This window comes from Haliotis asinina, chromosome 4, assembly GCF_037392515.1.
Source record: "Haliotis asinina isolate JCU_RB_2024 chromosome 4, JCU_Hal_asi_v2, whole genome shotgun sequence".
Lineage (NCBI taxonomy): Eukaryota > Metazoa > Mollusca > Gastropoda > Lepetellida > Haliotidae > Haliotis > Haliotis asinina.
This window is the reverse complement of record NC_090283.1, coordinates 61,081,699-61,103,286: the sequence shown is the minus strand read 5'-3', so window position 1 is coordinate 61,103,286 and position 21,588 is coordinate 61,081,699. Positions and strand designations below refer to the sequence as shown.

The window sequence follows — 21,588 nt, the reverse complement described above, 5'->3', positions numbered from 1 at the left end:
AAAAGTCAACATTTTCTATTCTCAGAGACTAAAAATTTCTGATTTCCTATCTTTATGCATACAAATAAGCATTTATAACTCTTACAGAATCAGAAACCAAAATATGATACAATTTCAAAATGTACATGATACATAAACATGTTTTAACCAATACTTTCAAAACTAAATATCAATACAGTTTTGAATTAATCAATAATTGTATTGTCTTGGAAGAAGAATCGATGCATTGGCGTATTGATGTTTTGTGGTATCCCTATGTATATCAGTGCCTCTGAATGTTTGTGTGTTACAGACGGCCATTTAGAATGTCTGTTTAAGTCTCTGTGAATGTCTGTGTAAAGCCTCAAATGTCTGATTCATTTCCCTGAATGTCTGTGTTACCAGATACCTGAAGAAGGAACGTCAGAGACTCCAGGATGCCAGAGAGCGGCTTAGAGAACGCCGGAATAACCTGACGTATGCCCCGTCCCCTGTTGGTAAGGAAACACTGAAGGCATGGGGGGATAAATATGATCTATACACACCCCTGGAGTATGACAGTATGTTTGATATCTACTCACCTCGCTACAGCAAACGTTCGCCATTTCTCTCTAAAACCCATTGGGCTGATGGCAGGAAGTACACTTTCCATCCAAAACGATTCTACAGACGTCGTGGACCACGTTTTGTAGCAGCGCCACTTAGCTCCAGCCTTCAGCTATGGTAGTCAATTGACTTATATATCATGTACAGGGATTAACTTGACCTCCTCTGACCTTGACCTTGACCTTGACCTGACACTTCCCAAATTTGAATTAAAAGGCATCATGTTATTGTAGTAGTATTAAATGGAATGACATAGTCAAGCTGCATGATCACAGAACCAACTCTAAGTAGAGACCAGATATTCAGCTGTGAGTATGTCAAGACAAATCCATAACTTGTATGCAAATACAGAAACCCAGATTCTGTTGAAGTGATGAGGTCTAGTGATTATTGATGATGTTATAAATTGGTCTTTGTTGAAAATAATGTTCATTAAGGTATATAATGATTCTATGTCACTTAATTGCATAATTGTGAGTCATTGTTTTGTGAATGTCACCAACCTGAGGAAACAATAAAGTCACACCCACTAGCCCATTACTGGTTCACGGTTGGCCGTCAGAAGTTGCTGGGGATCGTGTTGCATGACTGTACTGAGTGACTTGACTGGTTATATGCGGTTGTTTACAGGGTTCTTGTTTACGGTTTAATACAAAGTCTGCAAAGTGCTAATGATGATTGTTTGCTTATTTTATTTATGAGAAATGACGTTATTATTGATTATTGATGTTTACGGTTTCTTGAGAAATATGGCTTTAATAGGTTTAAGGTATCCCCTATGCTCACATTTCCCTAATGCCTCTCTCACCCTTGGACCAATGCTTGTGGTGTGCGTTTTCAAATTACCTGCCCCTAAATTTTTACATTTCAGTAACCAATAAAATGCTGACATACAAACACTGGTAAGATAGGAGTTGATGCTGCCAGCATTATGATGACATCCAAACAAAAAAAACCCTGCAGCCACATAACTTTCTGTAAATTAATGCGCCCACAAGTAAGTTCATTCAGTTTACCAACTACTTCACATATTTTGAAAAACATTAGGAGTCTTCCTTTCTGATCGGTTTTCATTCATGAACGGCGAAATTTGTGAAACCAGTCATAATTAAAGTGCTTCACTCTCTCTTTATCAGATAGAATATTTCTGCCATCATTCCTATTACTAATGTCACGAGTTGCTTCCTCACTTTCGTTAGCCTTACGTTTTGGTGAATGAGCTTGACCTCCACCGAAAAGATGACAGTGTTGTCTGCTTTCAAGTTGTTGTTTGACATGTGCTTTGAAAGCCAGTTGTAACCCTTCGTATAATTCCGCCAGACAGAGAGGGCACAATTTGTTGTGAATTGCTTTCTCAGCCAGAATTATGGAATATCAAATACCTTGGTGACATCTATATGTAGATCAGAGGGATTTCCATGATCATTTTTTCTGTGGTGATGAGACAAGAAAGTCAGATGATTGTATTGCTCCGTGCATTTTTACAATATGATTACCACCACTAGTCTAAAACACATCCAACTGCATATGATTTTACCGGTAAACTGAACCAACAGTGTTTGAGATTATCGGTACAGGACATATTTTATCGGTAAATACTGGTAATTATCGGTATGTGGAAACACAGGGATATCGTGATCAGAAGATAGGCTTCTTCAGGAAACGTACTGAAGTAATTGTGACAATGGTTGTTAGACTGGACTTGTTGGGAGATTCTTGTGGACCACCAGAGAGTTTTTAGTCTGCACAAGAAAGATAATCCTTTTCCAATAGATGTTTCAGGGCTATAACCAGTATTGAAATTTAACTGCAGAAAATAAATTTGTTGGGAACAAGATTTAGATATCATAGCTAGACATGGAGCATCTTGGAATTGATTCTTTGACCTTAACCTTATATGACCTTTCCATTTATTTTTACACAAGGTCATATGAAAGTTGATATACTCGTAATATGTCGACCGTGATTATTTCGTTTAGTGCTGGTGTATGTGTTACTTACATCCAGTGCTATTTTTCTCATATCACACCACTGATCTCAGTATATATTTTCTGTGCTTTATATAGGAGCAATATTACTTACATATACTTATTCTCACTCTTGTGCCAAATACTTAAGAGGTTATGTTTGTGAATTTGTTGTTGATATTGTCTATAACACCAGTGGAGATCAGGGAAAACATACAACAGCAATGATTCTTTATTTGGACTCAGACACAACCATGATGGCAAAACACTCATTTTTGTGCAAATGTTGAACAGGTATTCAGAAGTGGAGTAAATATTACAAATTTAGCATTTGTAAGTGAAATGAAAAAATTGACAGTATGTTATAATCTCAATATCATGTGTAGTTTACAGGTTAGGCGTATGTTAGTTCCACATGATACGCAACTAATCCAAGTACTAGTACACCTGTCCTGACAACTAGTTCCAATCCTACCAAGACTTTAATCTGAATGTTTGCTAATGATTGGCATATTCAGTTTCCAGTATTATAATTTGATGTCTAGCAATACAATACTCTTTAGTTCTAACAGTGTACATGCTTAGTTTCCGTGAAGCAGCATAATATTTGACAACTGAATCTCACAGTTAAGAGCACTCTTTACAAACAATGGTGCCATATCTAACATGTATGTCACCTCATGTCATGGTTTTCAATTAACTTGAATTTATGAGGCAAGAAAAATCCACAGCTCACTTGTTTTATGGAAGTATTTTTATAGCAGAGTATTTTTGAAAACTTGTGAAAAGGTTTGACTGATTTCAAACCCTTTGTGTGTGTTGCATGTTTATGATGTAGGATGTCTTTGAATGTCATTTAGAAGTGAAAATACATAAGAATGAAGATTTTTATGGATATCAACTTCTTTATGAGAGAACACAACGTTTCGGAGTTAATTAAGTCCGAAACGTTGTGTTCTCTCATAAAGAAGTTGATATCCACAAAAATCTTCATCCTTATGATGTAGGATGTTTATTGTAAATTCTGTTAGATGTGCCATCTTCATCACATTAGCTCAGTGCAATGTTAGCTCATCTGTCATCTGTTTTAGTCTATTTACTAATACTATATTTGTTTTGAGATTCTTGAAATTTTTGATTGCGTGACGTCAGCTAAATGAGTTCTCCAAAGTGTTATCACTGATATTGTTATGAATGTGTTTCAGAACTATAAAGACTTCATATTTTTAGCAGTATTTGTCAGCTATGTATTTGCTTAAACTAGAAAGGGAAATTTTAAATGATGATATTAAAAACAGCAGATGTACATCAAAGAACACTGGCCAAGGACATTTTTGTCTTGTAAAATTTAAAATTTATCCATCAGAATTTTCATCTAATTTGTAAATGATATTTTAAAAATTGAAACTTTATTCATAGGCTGGTCAGAAAAGTGATATTTTGTAATTATTGCTACTGATATTGCTTCTGTCCCACTGTTTGTGAAATTAGTTTTATCTTCTTCATGTATTTAAATGACACCTTGTTAGTTATATATACATAGTTTATATTTTGTAAAAAAACATTTAGAAGAATTTTTATATTATTATTTATAATTGTTATGAAATAAAAAGATAGATTTATTATGTTGTCAGTTGTGTTATTTTTTCTCTATATTTGGAAATAAACACCATAACTATGATGATAGATAGCTACATTGCACTGGGAGGTTCATACTGATAGGAAGTAGTCAGGGAGTACATACACCTGCTGACCCAGAATTTGCTGGAAAGAGTTATGTCCCTTTGTTGTGTCAGAATCAGCTGGTCCTCTGTTTGACTCTGTTCTTGTTATGGTACTTGTTCATCAGCGCGTTTATCATGTTAGTTGCCAAGGAATCACATATTTCTCTTCCCATCCAGCTAATTCATTTAAAAGCCACTCAGCAGATTTCTGGCTCAAGTATTCCGGGGCAGTGTGGTAGCCTAGTAGATAAAGTGTTCACTCGCCATGTTGAAGACCTGGGTCGATTCCCCGCATAGGTATAATGTGTGAGGCCCATTTCTGGTGTGTCCTATTTCTGGTGTGTCCCGCTCTGATATTGCTAGGATATTGCTAATAGCACCATAAAACTAAACTCACTAACTCAAACTGAAGTTCTGTATCAAGGGATGTATATTTTAAGTGACAAGGGCCTACTTTCATGACTAGCACTAGCAGAGCTCCAGATAAGGCTTGCATTTGCGTATTTCACATTTACTTAATTACGAAACTGGGAGTGCAAAAAATACATAAGAATCACTCAAAACCCAACAAGTCTATAATACCTTGCGTACTTTACTCAGTTAACTAAATTAGCTTGTGTATGATTCGTCATGGCACCCAGACTTTACAACAGTATTAGCTAATGGTATGCGATGCCTATATATACATATGCTATTCAAGTCGCAGCCACTGTCCAGGCTTTACTTTAATAGTGACATGACTTCGATGTTGATTATTTACCAGTGGCTACCAAATGTTTGGCAATATGACAATTACTAAAAACGTTTAGTCTGTTGAGATGCACCTATATTTATATATATAGTTATTTACCCAATAGGGATAAGAAACTGTGTAAAAGTACTCAATTCTTTAAACTAGTGGGAGTATACAAAATATTAGTTCCTAAAAAAATGCATTTACTCATACATAAACAGACATGGGAGTAAATACCCAGTTGCTTGAAAAATTATCTGGAGCTCTGGACTAAGGTGATTTTAAGCCTCTAAGGTAACATTAACCTTAGTGCAGTGTTAAAGAATGGGAGTTAAGGTTAACTTTAGTAAAGCCTCTAAGGTAACATTAACCTTAGTGCAGTGTTAAAGAATGGGAGTTAAGGTTAACCTTAGTAAAGCCTCTGAGGTAACATTAACCTTAGTGCAGTGTTAAAGAATGGGAGTTAAGGTTAACCTTAGTAAAGCCTCTAAGGTAACATTAACCTTAGTGCAGTGTTAAAGAATGGGAGTTAAGGTTAACCTTAGTAAAGCCTCTAAGGTAACATTAACCTTAGTGCAGTGTTAAAGAATGGGAGTTAAGGTTAACCTTAGTAAAGCCTCTAAGGTAACATTAACCTTAGTGCAATGTTAAAGAATGGGAGTTAAGGTTAACCTTAATAAAGGTTGCTTTGTGGAAAGAACTCCCGCTATCTTGTAGTATTCTTGCTAAGTACTGAAATGCTTCAACTGGTGCTCACCAACTTTGACATCATAATAATATCTATCTATTTTCCCACCTGCAAGCACCAGTTGCCCCCAGGGAAGTAAGCTGGTTTGAAAGCAAACTTCTGTTTGCTTAAGAGGTCTTATGATCAGCAACCTCCCAAACACAACACACTGTCTGATATACCTGGTGATTAACTGAAGGAGGTTGTCAATTGAAAAGTCACACAAATATTCTGTATGATTAAATGAAGTTGACTGTCTTTCAAACTGAGAGTCAGTCCGTTATGAAATAATACAGCTGTTAATATACAGCTATTGACAAAACCAATATACGCCTGTCAAACCATATTGACAGATCACTGGAGTATACAAGGCTTTATTGACTTAAGCTGTCAGATCCGTGATTGGGCATTGTGTTGTATTGAGGTCTGTGCCGAATAGTCAGATTGGTGAATACAGATCGCTGGGTTTATATTGGAGAACATTTCACTGTTATTCACTGAGATCTTGTTTTGTTATTGTATAGCATGTCTGTTACAGAAGCATCTGATAATCCGAGCCAGTCTGTGAATTTTTGATTATGTTTTCTCCCAGCAACCTAATGTTGTGGGTGACCTGATGCATTGGACTTAGTTGAACTTTCGTCTTGGTTGATTGTGTTTCCAATCTGTTATGATAATCAGAGTATCAGATACTGTATTGTATGTTCCAGGCTTGATTGATATACAGCTGAAGTATGCTGCCTACAAATTATTCTGTACATGCGTTTCTTTAAGGGCCAGATTTGAAATGGCGGATTTTTTTATTCAACTGCATTTATAAAATGAAAAAAACCAACAACTGAAGTAATCCATCCACGAAACTAAAAAAAATATAGAATTTCACTTCATTCTGAGAAATGCATTTTCCTCCGTTTTCTCAAATTTGAGTAAACTCTTACTTATGTCAAAGTTTGTTTCGAGAAATGAGGGCCAGATATTATGAAATTATGGAGTAGTTTGGTTTTTTTATGCAAAAAGGACGTTACATGATGTAAGAATGTTTGCAGTGGAATTTCTGATAACTATTCTTCAATTTCCCTGTTTGTTTGAATTCTATTAATTTCCTCTTTAAACAATGCCTTAAATCATATTGCCGCTGAAATTTATAACCTTTGGAAAAAAATGTTAGCGGAACCAACAAAACAAAGAAAATCTACTGACTGATGCTGACAATTAACTACAGGAAATTTATGGGTGTTCCAGACAAGACCTTTTTTAAAATTTAGAACTTATAAAACAGGTTTATTTTGATAATGTTGCATTTCAGAGAGCCAAAATTGTCATATATTGGTTGTGTCTTGGTTTGACCAAAACAGATTCTCAGAGATTCTTTCAATGAGTAGTTTGAGACCTGAGTGCCTATTCTCGAAAGTGAACTAGCTAAGACACAACATAACTAGTTTGGACAAGAGATAGGACATCCTACCATTAGGATAAGACTCATTCTTGAAACGATACTATCTGTGTTCTAACTTGAGCTACTGACTCTAGATAGGATAGTAAGATCTTCTTGAAACAATCCTATCCGTGTTCTAACTTGAGCTACTGACACTAGATAGGATAGTAAGATCTTCTTGAAACAATCCTATCCGTGTTCTAACTTGAGCTACTGACTCTAGATAGGATAGTAAGATCTTCTTGAAACAATCCTATCCGTGTTCTAACTTGAGCTACTGACACTAGATAGGATAGCAAGATCTTCTTGAAACAATCCTATCCGTGTTCTAACTTGAGCTACTGACACTAGATAGGATAGTAAGATCTACAGTAGGTGAGATAGAAAAGAAGTAGTGCTGGGATACCTTTTTGAGAAAAGGTTGGACACCTATCTTACACCCTAGGATCAAAGGGCTAGGATCCTTTCGAAAATAGGGATGTGACACAAATGCGATCTGACACAAAACGTTACTTTCAAAGTTTTTCATTCCAATACATTCCAGAATTCACAAATCACCAAAATTATCTATTTTCACTATATATGCAGTCAAGAGTAAATTGTACAAAAACTGTCAGTACGAATGTCCTCACGGTGTACTTGTTTGTCATGTTCTTGTGAACATATCGTAGTCATAATGTGTTTTGTTGTCAAACATGTCCCTGTGTTGTGTCAGTGACAAGACAGTTTGTGGTTTATGAGATTCTCATGTTAATAGCTCTTGCAATGACTATATTCTTACTGTTATATACTATATAGACGCTATAGACTTTGACACAATTGGTTTAACCCTGTATCACCTACGTGACTAGCAACTGTGTCAATGTTTCTCTGCTGGTCATTGACACACTTAAACCTTTACCTCCTACCAGACAAATGACTGTATTACCGTAACACCATTACACATTGACACATGGGAGTTAACCTTTTACCTCCTACCAGCCAAACAACTGTATTGTTGTTACACTGTTCCATATTGACACATGGGACTTAACCCTTTACCTCCTATCAGACAAATAACTGTATTGATGTTACACATTGACACATGGGATTTAACCCTTTACCTCCTACCAGACAAACAACTGTATTGATGTTACACTATTACATATTGACACATGGAACTTAACCCTTCACCTCCTATCAGACAAACAACTGTATTGATGTTACACTATTACATATTGACACATGGGACTTAACCCTTTACCTCCTATCAGACAAATAAGTGTATTGATGTTACACATTGACACATGGGACTTAACCCTTTACCTCCTATCAGACAAATAAGTGTATTGATGTTACACATTGACACATGGAACTTAACCCTTTACCTCCTATCAGACAAACAACTGTATTGATGTTACACATTGACACATGGGACTTAACCCTTTACCTTCTATCAGACAAACAACTGTATTGATGTTACACATTGACACACGGGACATTATAAACCCTTTACCTTCTATCAGACAAATAACTGTATTGACGTTACACATTGACACATGGGACTTAACCCTTTACCTCCTATCAGACAAATAAGTGTATTGATGTTACACATTGACACATGGAACTTAACCCTTTACCTCCTACCAGACAAACAACTGTATTGATGTTACACATTGACACACGGGATTTAACCCTTTACCTCCTACCAGACAAACAACTGTATTGATGATACAAATCGACACATGGAACTTAACCCTTTATCTCTTACCAGACAAAAAACCTCTATTGTATTACCATTATACCCTTACTCTCATGTGTTAAATGAACCATGTACTGTTGTATCTTAAGTGCAGAAAGTAAATCCCTGTTTTTCAGGAAGCGAGATATTGGCAGCAAATCCTAATGTCAGCCCTAACATGCTTGGTGTGGGGACGCCGAGTGAACACAGTGCTCACTCTGCAGGGTCGTATGTCCGACGTGCAGTGGACGATCTCCCCTATGCCATGGACCGCATTTACAGACTTAGGTAGGACACTGCCACATGTAGTCAGCCAGCCAGTGTCATCACAAGGCACTGCTCATAATACTGAGGGGCAGTGGGGTAGTCCTGTGGTTGAAGCATTCGCTTGTCACGCCAAGGATCTGGGTTTGATTCCCTACATGGGTACAGTGTGTGAAACATTTCTGGTGCAGCATCAAACCATACTCACTCATTAATATGTTATTTTGATCACTGGTTTGTCATCCTGCGTTTCTGTGCGTGTGAGTATGCTGGTGGATTAGAGGTAATCCCAGGCAACCTATGCTTGTCATTAATGTGCAAATAGATGTATTACATATTGCTGTTCTCAGTGTATTAAATAAGCCCCAAAACCCAGCCAGACATCAGGGCTGGTAAGTTCAAAATGATTAGAAAGTTCATCAGAAATCAGATGGTCAGACGGGCCATATTTCATACACTGCTATCATCCAGGTAACAAAACACTCAATGAAAAGTGCATAGCTGTATATTTCTATTAGGAAAATAATGCACAACATTCCATGACCTGCCCAAAATAGTGAGTGTGGTTTTACACAGGTTTTAGCATTATTCCAGCAATATTATGGCTCGTGCACCAGAAATGAACTTCATACATTTTACCCATGTGGGGAATTGAACCCGGAGGGGTCTTCAGTTTAACGAGCGGACGCTTTAATCGTCAGGCTACCCCACTACCCTCTGTCCAACAGGACATTCACAGTGATAAAACTATTGAAACAGAAATCGATAGTGAGTGCCGATGGCAACACAACATCTCTTCATGAACAGGAAAAATTGTTTTAACTCTCTAACCAAAAGTTAGGCCTGTATTTACCTCTTGTATGTTTAATGGCTATTGTCCATATCCTTCAGGGAGGAGATACGAGCTGAATACGAGACAAAGAAACGGCCATACAATGGGGAACTTGGGCTGGAGACATATGATAACTGGCAGCTCAAGGACTATGTCATTGTGCGCAAACTGGTGGAGGACATCGTTGACGACTTCCTCATCACCTACATCAAGCCTGACGTCAACATGTTCGAGGCTGAGATGAGACAGTGAGTAGTCTCCAGTCATTGCTACTGGAACAGTTTGTTTGTTTGTTTGTTTGTTTGTTTGTTTGTTTGTTTGTTTGTTTGTTTGTTTGTTTGTTTTTCATGCATAATTTCATACCTGCTGGTCATTGTTAGATACTGGGTCATGGAATATGGGTCACTGCATCATCAACTTAGAGAAACCCAAACAAACATACAGACTGTTTCTGTTGTCACGTATACCTCTTTCAAACTATTTTACATTCTTTTTCATCGCAACACAAACAATTTTTCTTTAGGTGTAATTGTGTGTTGACTCTGAAGTTGTAGGACCATTGTGATACTGACTTACTTCCCTTAGTTGCTCCAAGATCCACTGGTCATTGGTTCAAATGCAAGATTTACCCAGAATATGTCCCAAGCCATGGTTTTGCATTGACAGTCCTGACAGTGAATAAAAATCTGTTTCCATAATAATCTAAGCCAGTCTGCTTTTCTCTATATGGAGTTACACCCCTTAGATATGTTAGGATCTGTTGATGATATAGCAGGAGTTACAATAGGTTCTACTCCATATACACCGGTTATGATCTTCTAGTAACCATGGTACAATCTGGTAAATGGACTTTACTTGCTGTCACGTCATAAAAAACTTGCTCTTCTTTAAGTGCGGTGGTAAGAGCTGAGAATGAAGAGTGGGAGAAAACAGCAGAGGCACTGGCCGAGAGACGAGCTGTCACACTGGTTGCCGAGGAGTTGATGCTGCTGGTGAGGGTGGGGAATACACATGATAAACACCGGCAGATGTCCTTTAATCTTTGTTATCACATGTAAACCTATCAACAAAACATTTTTGTGTAAATGTGTGTGACGTACCATTTTAAAAATACAGATTAGATTATGACAGCGGAAAGGGAAATAACTCTGTGTCATCCCCATATCACCCTTTCAACAGAATGAGATTACTTATAAAATATGTTTTATTTACATCTTCATTACATCAATGCTTCTGGGTGCAGAAAATTAATGTGCATCCTGAGTATACTGAACAGTGTTGGTTACAGAATATCTGGTCTTGTGTTGTCTTGGTTACAGAGTTGCAGTTCATTTGTTGGTTACTGAACAGCAAAAGAAACACAACTATGGCGTTTTTTTCTTAAATAGAAGACCTAAACATGAACGCTTTCCTTTATGAGACTTCATTTTTTCGAAAATTCCATTTCTTTTGCTGTTCAGTATGTATCTAAAGAACAAAATATATTAAAAACATGCTTTGGCTATCCTCAAATCATGAGCAATATCCCAGCTGATGTTGTCATTTGTTTCATTTTCACATGAAAATATCTCACTGACATTGTTTAGAAAAAAAATAAACTGTGCTAGTACTCACTCAGCACTCAAAGAAGACTATCTGGTGTCTAAAAGAATTTATTTAACTGTTTCTTAATGTTTGCAGGCAACAAGAGAACTAGCACGAGAGGTTGCCCTGGAAACAATTCACATTTTTGGCACGTTTCACAATTCCACAACGAAAATGATTCTCAACACAATTGAGGTGAGTGAGATGTTGACTTAAGCTGATGAGTCAGTCTAAGTGAAGTTCGTCTCAGTGTATTTCGTTACACTCCACCATTGAGTCTAACAAAACCTAGTAGAAGGTCACGTCAGGTAACGTTTGAGCAACTAATCACAATCCAATCAAATGCGAGACCTTTAAATAGATTTAACCAATCAGACAACGGCTACTATTTAGGGATTGAGGGACTTTCAAAATATTCAGGTCATTAACACAGATCTCTCCACAAACAAAAATCAGCATATAACACAGTTATTTGACCTGCAGTATAGACGCTTTGGGGTTTCTGTTGACAAGGTTACCATTAGCTAATATTTCCGCAAGATAACATCCTTGAATATTGTCAAAAACACTATTTTCAGCAACTGTTTACTTACTGTTGTCATGGCTGTACATAAGCCATGTGCATCACCCGGAAGCGATCACATGCTAAATAGCATTCAGAATCGTTCGGGTCCGAACCTTTTCGAGATAAAAGGTTCAAAAGGTATGTGCGAATGTCCACTTTCGTGATTTGGAAAGCTGTGTTCTGATTGGTCAATCTCAAAGGTTACCTCCCATAAGGTTTTGTTAGACTCAGTGGTGGAGTGTACGAAAAGTGCTGAGGATAAGTTTACTTAGACTGGCTGATGAGTTGGTTGGTGTCCTAGTACATGTGGTGCGCTGGTTACAGAGTATCAGTACATGTGTTGGTTACAGAGTATCAGTTCATGTGTTGTTACAGGGTATCACTACATGTGATGTTACAGAGTACAGAGTATCAGTACATGTGTTGGTTACAGGGTATCAGTTCATGTGTTGTTACAGGGTATCAGTACATGTGATGTTACAGAGTATCAGTTCATGTGTTGTTAAAGAGTATCGGTACATGTGATGTTACAGGGTATCAGTACATGTGATGTTACAGAGTATCAGTTCATGTTTTGGTTACAGGGTATCAGTACATGTGTTGGTTACAGAGTATCAGTTCATGTGTTGTTACAGGGTATCACTACATGTGATGTTACAGAGTACAGAGTATCAGTACATGTGTTGGTTACAGGGTATCAGTTCATGTGTTGTTACAGGGTATCAGTACATGTGATGTTACAGGGTATCAGTTCATGTGTTGTTACAGGGTATCAGTACATGTGATGTTACAGAGTATCAGTTCATGTGTTGGTTAGAGAGTATCAGTTCATGTGTTGTTACAGGGTATCACTACATGTGATGTTACAGAGTACAGAGTATCAGTACATGTGTTGGTTACAGGGTATCAGTTCATGTGTTGTTACAGGGTATCAGTACATGTGATGTTACAGAGTATCAGTTCATGTGTTGGTTACAGAGTATCAGTTCATGTGTTGTTACAGGGTATCACTACATGTGATGTTACAGAGTATCAGTTCATGTGTTGTTAAAGAGTATCAGTACATGTGTTGGTTACAGAGTATCAGTTCATGTGTTGTTACAGGGTATCACTACATGTGATGTTACAGAGTACAGAGTATCAGTACATGTGTTGGTTACAGGGTATCAGTTCATGTGTTGTTACAGGGTATCAGTACATGTGATGTTACAGAGTATCAGTTCATGTGTTGTTAAAGAGTATCGATACATGTGTTGTTGCAGGGTATCAGTACATGTGATGTTACAGGGTATCAGTTCATGTGTTGTTACAGGGTATCACTACATGTGATGTTACAGAGTATCAGTTCATGTGTTGTTAAAGAGTATCGGTACGTGATGTTACAGGGTATCAGTTCATGTGTTGTTACAGGGTATCAGTACATGTGATGTTACATAGTATCAGTTCATGTTTTGGTTACAGGGTATCAGTACATGTGATGTTGCAGGGTATCAGTTCATGTGTTGTTACAGGGTATCACTACATGTGATGTTACAGAGTATCAGTTCATGTGTTGGTTACAGAGTATCAGTTCATGTGTTGTTACAGGGTATCAGTACATGTGATGTTACAGAGTATCAGTTCATGTGTTGTTACAGAGTATCGGTACATGTGATGTTACAGGGTATCAGTTCATGTGTTGTTACAGGGTATCAGTACATGTGATGTTACAGAGTATCAGTTCATGTTTTGGTTACAGGGTATCAGTACATGTGATGTTACAGGGTATCAGTTCATGTGTTGTTACAGGGTATCAGTACATGTGATGTTGCAGAGTATCAGTTCATGTGTTGGTTACAGAGTATCAGTTCATGTGTTGGTTGCAGAGAAACAGTGCATGTGTTTGTTACAAGGTATCAGTTCAAGTGTTGTTACAGCGTATCAGTTCACGTGTTGCTACAGAGTATCATTTCATGTTTTGGTTTTCAGATTATCAGCACATGTTCTGGTTACAGAGTATCAGTGCATGTGCTGGTTACAGAGTATCAGTACATGTGTTGGTTACAGAGTATCAGTTCATGTGCTGGTTACAGAGTATCAGTGCATGTGTTGGTTACAGAGTATCAGTGCATGTGTTGGTTGCAGAGTATCAGTTCATGTGCTGGTTACAGAGTATCAATTCATGTGTTGTGTTGTTACAGAGTATCACTACGGGGCAAGAGAATGGTCGTGACCCTGAGGATCCAACCTTCAACCTGGTGACCCGTGGCTACTTCTCAATGCAGACCAACAGGAACCAGCACAGGTGATGCACAGGCATCACAGGCTCTCTGCCAGTGATGACATTAAGTAGAACACTTCAGCAAATAGTAGTCAAAACGGTTTGAAATACTGATCTGAAAGCGGATTTAAGCATAACTTTCTGTGTAATTTAGTCTAAAAAATATTGGTTAGTTAAGTGAGTGAGTGAGTTTAGTTTTATGTGCACTCAGCAATATTCCAGCTATATGGCGGCAGTTTGTAAATAATCGAGTCTGGACTAGACAAGCCAGTGATCAACAACATGAGAATGTTTTAACTAAATCGCTAGTAGATAGCCAGAACGTGTGCACAGCTAACTGCTGTTTCTGGCACTGTATACGAAATCAGAACTGAAAAGGTAAATAATCTTGTTTAGTGATGTTTAATTGCAAATTTGACGTCTTCACTGACAAAGTTGTTTTCTCTTGTTCATTCATGCGAAACCAGAAAAAAGTTTGATGTGATGAGAGTGGAACCCTTAGATAAGTCGACCCCCTTCTACAGGCAAATGTTTTTGGTCTTCAAAATTTGGCTTATCTATGGTAATATACAGCACTGTTTCTGCTACAACAGAACATGGATATAACAAACTCAAAAGGTCCATGAAAGTTTGTTTGCTATATCTGTTGTTCATTATGCACGTTTGACTGCCATCTTGGATGGGAGAGATGTAGAGACATGTATATCCTGAGGCTACAAATCTTTATTCTTGTAAACTGACATGACATTCAAATTCTGAATTTTTCATTCGCAGACATTAGCTAGACCATGTTTAACAATCACAACAATCCCAAGAATATATTACTTAACTGAGTTTAACAAATTCCACAATTTTGCCAATTTTGTCAAAGGTGATAGCTTTATGTTTGTCTGCCACAGTGGCGAAAGTGAATGAAGACGTGTGTACCAGTCAAGCTTTTGAACTCGATATGTTTGTAGTGACCATCAAGCAATATTGATTCCCCGCCAACAAGGTTGATGTGTACATGTAATCATGTTGTTAACTGGGCCTTGGGGTAGTAAATCAGTTCGCTATAGTTGTAAATTTGCTACTGATGAGTTTGTTATTTGGGTAAAATTTTAATGATGTTATAAAGGACTAATGATGGAACTTTTGATGGAAATATCTATATCTATTTGTACACTATATCTGTGTTCACTATATCCGTTTGTACGCTATATCTGTGTTCACTACATCCATTTGTATTCTATATCTGTGATCGCTATATCCATTTGTGCGCTATATCTGTGTTCACTATATGCGTTTGTACACTGTATCTGTGTTCGTTATATCCATGCCCTACTATGTCTGTCTTCTGTTTATGAATAGTTGAGCTATATGATCTGAATTTACTACTGTGTAACATGGACGATGTTATTGATAATGTAACATTTATTGTTATAAAGTAAATCCAAAGGGTATGTTGTCTGACTGCTGAGACAGGTAGTGTATCTTGTTTCAGGAAGGATATATGGGCACACACACAGCACCTCCACTACAGCAAACCTGACAGGCAGACTCCACAACCACGACCGCAGCAACCCCAGAAACAAAAACAACAAAAACAGAAACAACAACCTCAACCACAACCACCGGAGGAACCAGAAGAAGAGTGAGTGAGTGAGTGAGTGAGTGAGTGAGTGAGTGAGTGAGAGAGTAAGGGTTTTGATCGAATAACTGTCCGAGTGAGTGTGGGTCGGTGAGTGAGTGAGTGAGTGAGTGTGTGAGTGAGGCCTCTTCAGTAGTGCTTACTTGGTCAGGTTATGTGATTCATGAGTACATTCTTGGAGTGAGTGTTAGGGCTGACCTTAGGGTTTGCTGCCAGTACCTCGCTTCCTGAATAACAAGACTTTATTTTCTGTAGACAGCATGCCTAATTGTGAGTGAGTGAGTTGGTGGGTGGAGTGAGTGAGTGAGTGAAAGAGTTGGTGAGTGAGTGAGTCGGTGAGTGAGTGAGTCAGTCAGTCAGTGGGTGAGTGAGTGAGTGTGTGAGTCGGTGAGTGAGTGAGTCGGTAAGTGAGTGAGTGAGTGAGTCGGTGGGTGAGTGAGTGAGTGAGTCGGTGAGTTAGTGAGTGAGTCAGTCAGTGGATGAGTGAGTGAGTGTGAGTCGGTGGGTGAGTGAGTGAATGAGTGAGTGAGATAAATCACGGAAGGTGACATGTGTATTTGTGTTGCAGAGAGGAGGATATTGATATTGATGTGGAGGTGATCAAGTATGACCACATCAAACCAATGTCACTGCGGAAGTACGAGTCGTCACAGTCAGACTCGAAGGAGAAGAGTCGTATGAAGGAATTCACCAAGATCTACCACAAGAAGGAACAGCAGTACTGGAAAGTGAGTTAACCAAAGCTCTGGTGTGTCTTTCAGAGATGCCAATCTCATCGATTTTTTTGTCATTGCTACAAATTTTTATTGACAGAAAATGAATGATTTAACCATGTGACCATTCTTTCCATATGAGACAAGCATAATAGGCATGAGTCAGGATAATTATAAAATATCATATCTTTGCTATTTTGTTATTTTGTCATGTATTCCCCAAATCCATCTGAAACTAAGGTTTTGTTTGGGCAGTCATGTCTCTTGTATCTCTTGTATTATCAGCATAACACATAGGCAGCATGGTGATTGTGCGATAGCCATGCAGAAATCCCTCAATCCCATGATTCTTTAGTGTGTACAGCATGATCACCTGATCACTGCACAATCTCTGTGCAATCTTCATATGATTCCTGTGCAGCCTCCACGCAGGTTGTCCTTGTACTGTCCCCAAGGAAATCACACAATGCCTGTAGACAATGTGAACACAAATGTTGTAACCCATTGTCTTCCATGATGCCAAAAAATAGTAAAATCTTAGAATGCGTCATTGTACGCCACCTGTGGCTAATGTGATCCAGGTCTTAGTATTAAACTTAGCATCTTAGAAAGCAAAAATATAGTTCACTCTACCCCATGTATGGTGTACCGGTAATAAGGTATGCTTTGGCCCTGAACAAGTATATCAAACTTTAATGTTGTTTTTCTTGTTTAACTATAATAGTTCAGGGCAACTGTACTTTATTTACTGTATATGGAGGGACAGCAAACTGTACTTTATTTACTGTATATGGAGGGACAGCAAACTGTACTTTATTTACTGTACATGGAGGGACAGCAAACTGTACTTTATTTACTGTATATGGAGGGACAGCAAACTGTACTTTATTTACTGTATATGGAGGGACAGCAAACTGTACTTTATTTACTGTATATGGAGGGACAGCAAACTGTACTTTATTTACTGTATATGGAGGGACAGCAAACTGTACTTTATTTACTGCATATGGAGGGACAGCAAACTGTACTTTATTTACTGTATATGGAGGGACAGCAAACTGTACTTTATTTACTGTATATGGAGCAAACTGTACTTTATTTACTGTATATGGAGGGACAGCAAACTGTACTTTATTTAATGTATATGGAGCAAACTGTACTTTATTTATTGTATATGGAGGGACAGCAAACCATACTTTATTTACTGTATATGGAGGGATAGCAAACTGTATTTCCATCAAGGTATATTTTACATATTGTGATCTGCAGGGGTTGAAAACTGCCGTGAAAAAGCTGGTCATTGGTAGGAAGTGCAAGGGTGTGGAGATGGCAAGAGTGTCACATGACCAGCGATTCCTGGCTGTTGGTACAGCACATGGTAGGTGAATCAGAGGACATGTCCGTGATTAGTGGCACCATGTGTTTCATGTTAACAGTATTAACCACATAGAAATTGACATTGTTTGAAAAATCGTCGTCGTCAAGAGCATTAGGCGTTACTTATATATTTTCGTTATTATGAACAATGTGTATGTGAGTGAGTGCGTTTGGTTTTACGCCGCTTTTAGCAATATTCCAGCGATATCACGGCGGGGAACACCAGAAAATGGGCCTCACACATTGTACCTATGTGGGGAATAGAACCCGGGTCTTCGGCGTGACGAGTGAACGCTTTAACCACAAGCCCCATGTGTACAAGAAGCTCATATTAACAAAAATGAAATTTTCAAGATTATGACCTTGACCTGTGTTCTGTGTGTTGAAGGTGATCTGATTGTGTATGATACATGGATGGAGCCGTGGCGGCCTGTCAGGGCCATCCACAACATCGACCGCGCCGACGACAGTGTTATAGATATAGCATGGAGCATGGACAGCTCCAGACTGGCCACCATCAACACAGGGGTACGTGCATGGTCTCGCTAGTTGTGTTATGTAGTAATTGGTTTTGTTAAAGCTTGTGCTAAGTATGTGTATTGGTGAGTGTGTTTGTGGTATTTATGTTTGAGAGGTTAATTCTGCATGTTCTTCAACCAGGTGTTGCAGGAAGAGCTGGTATTCGGTTTTTTTTATTATGTTTGTTTTTACATTTGGAGTTTTAGAATTCATGCTGTTCAGTATATTTCAAAACTGACACATGAAAGCTGACCTGGTGTCATCATCACATGAAATGGTTATTTCATCAAGGGATAAGGTCTTGGTGTTTCGGTTGCTGTACATTTTACACTCTCATTTTCCTTTCCTTTTTACTTTACATCAATGAGTCCGTACGAAAATATTCCTCTGTTTCTTCGTCGGTTGTAAAATGAATAGTAAAACAGTAAAGGCTTCTTCAAAGGAATCAAGGAGAATCAGCCCAAAAAAATATTTCCAAAATTTGAACCACATCCAGGAGAGAATGTAAAATTACACATTTTTTAAATGTAAGAATGCAACACCCAAATGCTATCTGATATTTCAGTGACAATTGGTAATGTTTTCATGTGATTCAGCTGTGTCCTGACAATGTTAGGGCTCATTTGTAAAGTATTCAGGACGTTCTGACTGTGTTCAAGGCATGTACAAGGTACATTCAAGCTGTATTCCAACTTCAGTTGAAATATTCTGGTACATCTGAAGAATATTTCACCTGAAGTTAAGCAGCAATCGAGATATATTCCAACTCATTCCAGGCGCATTCGAGATGTTCTGACAGGATTTGAGATGGCTTGTCTTTTCTGTTCTCCATCAAATATGTTCAGAATACTTAAAATGCAGTTTACATGCAGGAAGAATACTTAGAATGCAGTTCGAATGCACCTCCAATACAATTTGTTATTTTGCCACTTCCAATGTACCTTGAAAGTTTTGAACATGTTCAAAACATCTGGGCATGTTAAAACTTTCAAGAATTGACCTGAACAGTTGGAATGCATTCAGAATGCAGTAAGAAGTTTTAGAATTATGTTCGAATCCACAGAAATTTTCTTTTTAACAGCATTCTGTCTCAAGTGTGAAACGGGTTTAAAGAAATAGCTCAATCCCTCCCTTTGTTTCATGGTTTAACTACTGGTATTGACTGATTTTTCAGGGGATGCTGATTGTGTGGTCGTTTGATGGCGGAGGGACCCAGAGGTCAGACATACGTGGGCTCGACATTCAGGCGGACTCAGTTGGCTATATTCCCCAGCAACTGGCCCGTATTGCTCTCCTTGATGTCGACAAGAAGGACTTCGTCTTCCAGCAAGGTTTGCCATTGTTATCTTCAACATTCTATATCTCCAAATACAAATTACAGGAGCTGATGACACCAGGTCAGCTTTCATGTGTCAGTTTTGAAATATACTGAACAGCAAAAGGAACGCAATTTAAAGAAAAAATAAAATCTAATAAACGTAAGTGTTTATGTTTATATGTTCTATTTAAAAACTTGAACAGAAGCCAGCATTGTGTTCATTTTGCTCTTCAGGTATGACTAGTTATCGCCAATTATCAATCTGTAGCTAATTTCATGGATTTGTTTCACAAGATTTTGGAAAACACCACTTACTAATGAAATGAAAGACAAGTTGTATGTATTATGTTTGTCATAACACTATTTATATCTACAGTGTTGTTAATGAAACAAAACAAATGTATATTTACATTTATAGTGTTCTAAATTGAATAAAACAACTTATATTTAAGGTATTGTTAATAATGTATAATTCAATTCACATATTGTTGCTGAAATTGTTTTAAGTTATGTACAACAAGGGGTCTTGAGTGTAACTAACGACAATAAGACCACTTGTTGTTTGTAACTTTCCATTACGAACCTAAGGATCAGGGCTCCGTTCCTCAAAGTGATAATAGCACTACGACAGTCGTAAGTCTGTTAAAGTATGGGAGTTATGACTGTTGTAAGTCTATGTTAAAGTATGGGAGTTATGACTGTCGTAAGTCTATGTTAAAGTATGGGAGTTACGACTGTCATACGTCTATGTTAAAGTATGGGAGTTATGACTGTCGTAAGTCTATGTTAAAGTATGGGAGTTATGACTGTCGTAAGTCTATGTTAAAGTATGGGAGTTACGGCTGTCGTAAGTCTATGTTAAAGTATGGGAGTTACGGCTGTCGTAAGGCTATGTTAAAGTATGGGAGTTATGACTGTCGTACGTCTATGTTAAAGTATGGGAGTTACGGCTGTCGTAAGTCTATGTTAAAGTATGGGAGTGATGACTGTCGTACGTCTATGTTAAAATATGGGAGTTATGACTGTCGTAAGTCTATGTTAAAGTATGGGAGTTATGACTGTCGTAAGTCTATGTTAAAGTATGGGAGTTATGACTGTCGTAAGTCTATGTTAAAGTATTGGAGTTACGACAGTCATAAGTCTATGTTAATGTATGGGAGTTCCGATCAGCTTAGGGCTATGATCGTTTTGTGGAACAGGAGTTGAAAAAGTACAATATCACTTCCACTTTGATTGCAGGTCCATTCTCTGAGCAGGATGTGCTGTCTAGTCCCAAGTTCCCCATCAAAGCAGCATTCTTTCCCAGCTTCACGCTGCTCGGAACACAGGTGAGGGGGCTGCTCATAGCCACGTCTTCATCAGTGTCACATCTTCTTGATTTCTGGTTTAATAGCGTTATTCCCAGCAACCTGTTTTAGGAAACAAAAAAATTTCAACAAATACCAAACACTTCATATTCCTTACCCTTACCTCTTCAACATCGCCACACAGTTGTGAACTCACTGGTTGCCATGTACAAAATCGCCAGGGTACAAAATCGCTACTGGCCCACTAGCTCGTGGCTACTAAAAATCCAGTCAGGCCAGTAAATCTCCACAGTTATGGGCTCAACTGGCTAGTGAATTTTCACGGTCT

At 38.0% G+C, this 21,588-nt stretch overlaps 1 pseudogene; it reads left to right on the top strand.

The window, feature by feature from the left end:
- LOC137281066 (uncharacterized) overlaps nt 1-21,588 on the top strand; it is a 51,671-nt pseudogene that overhangs the window by 8,777 nt on the left and 21,306 nt on the right.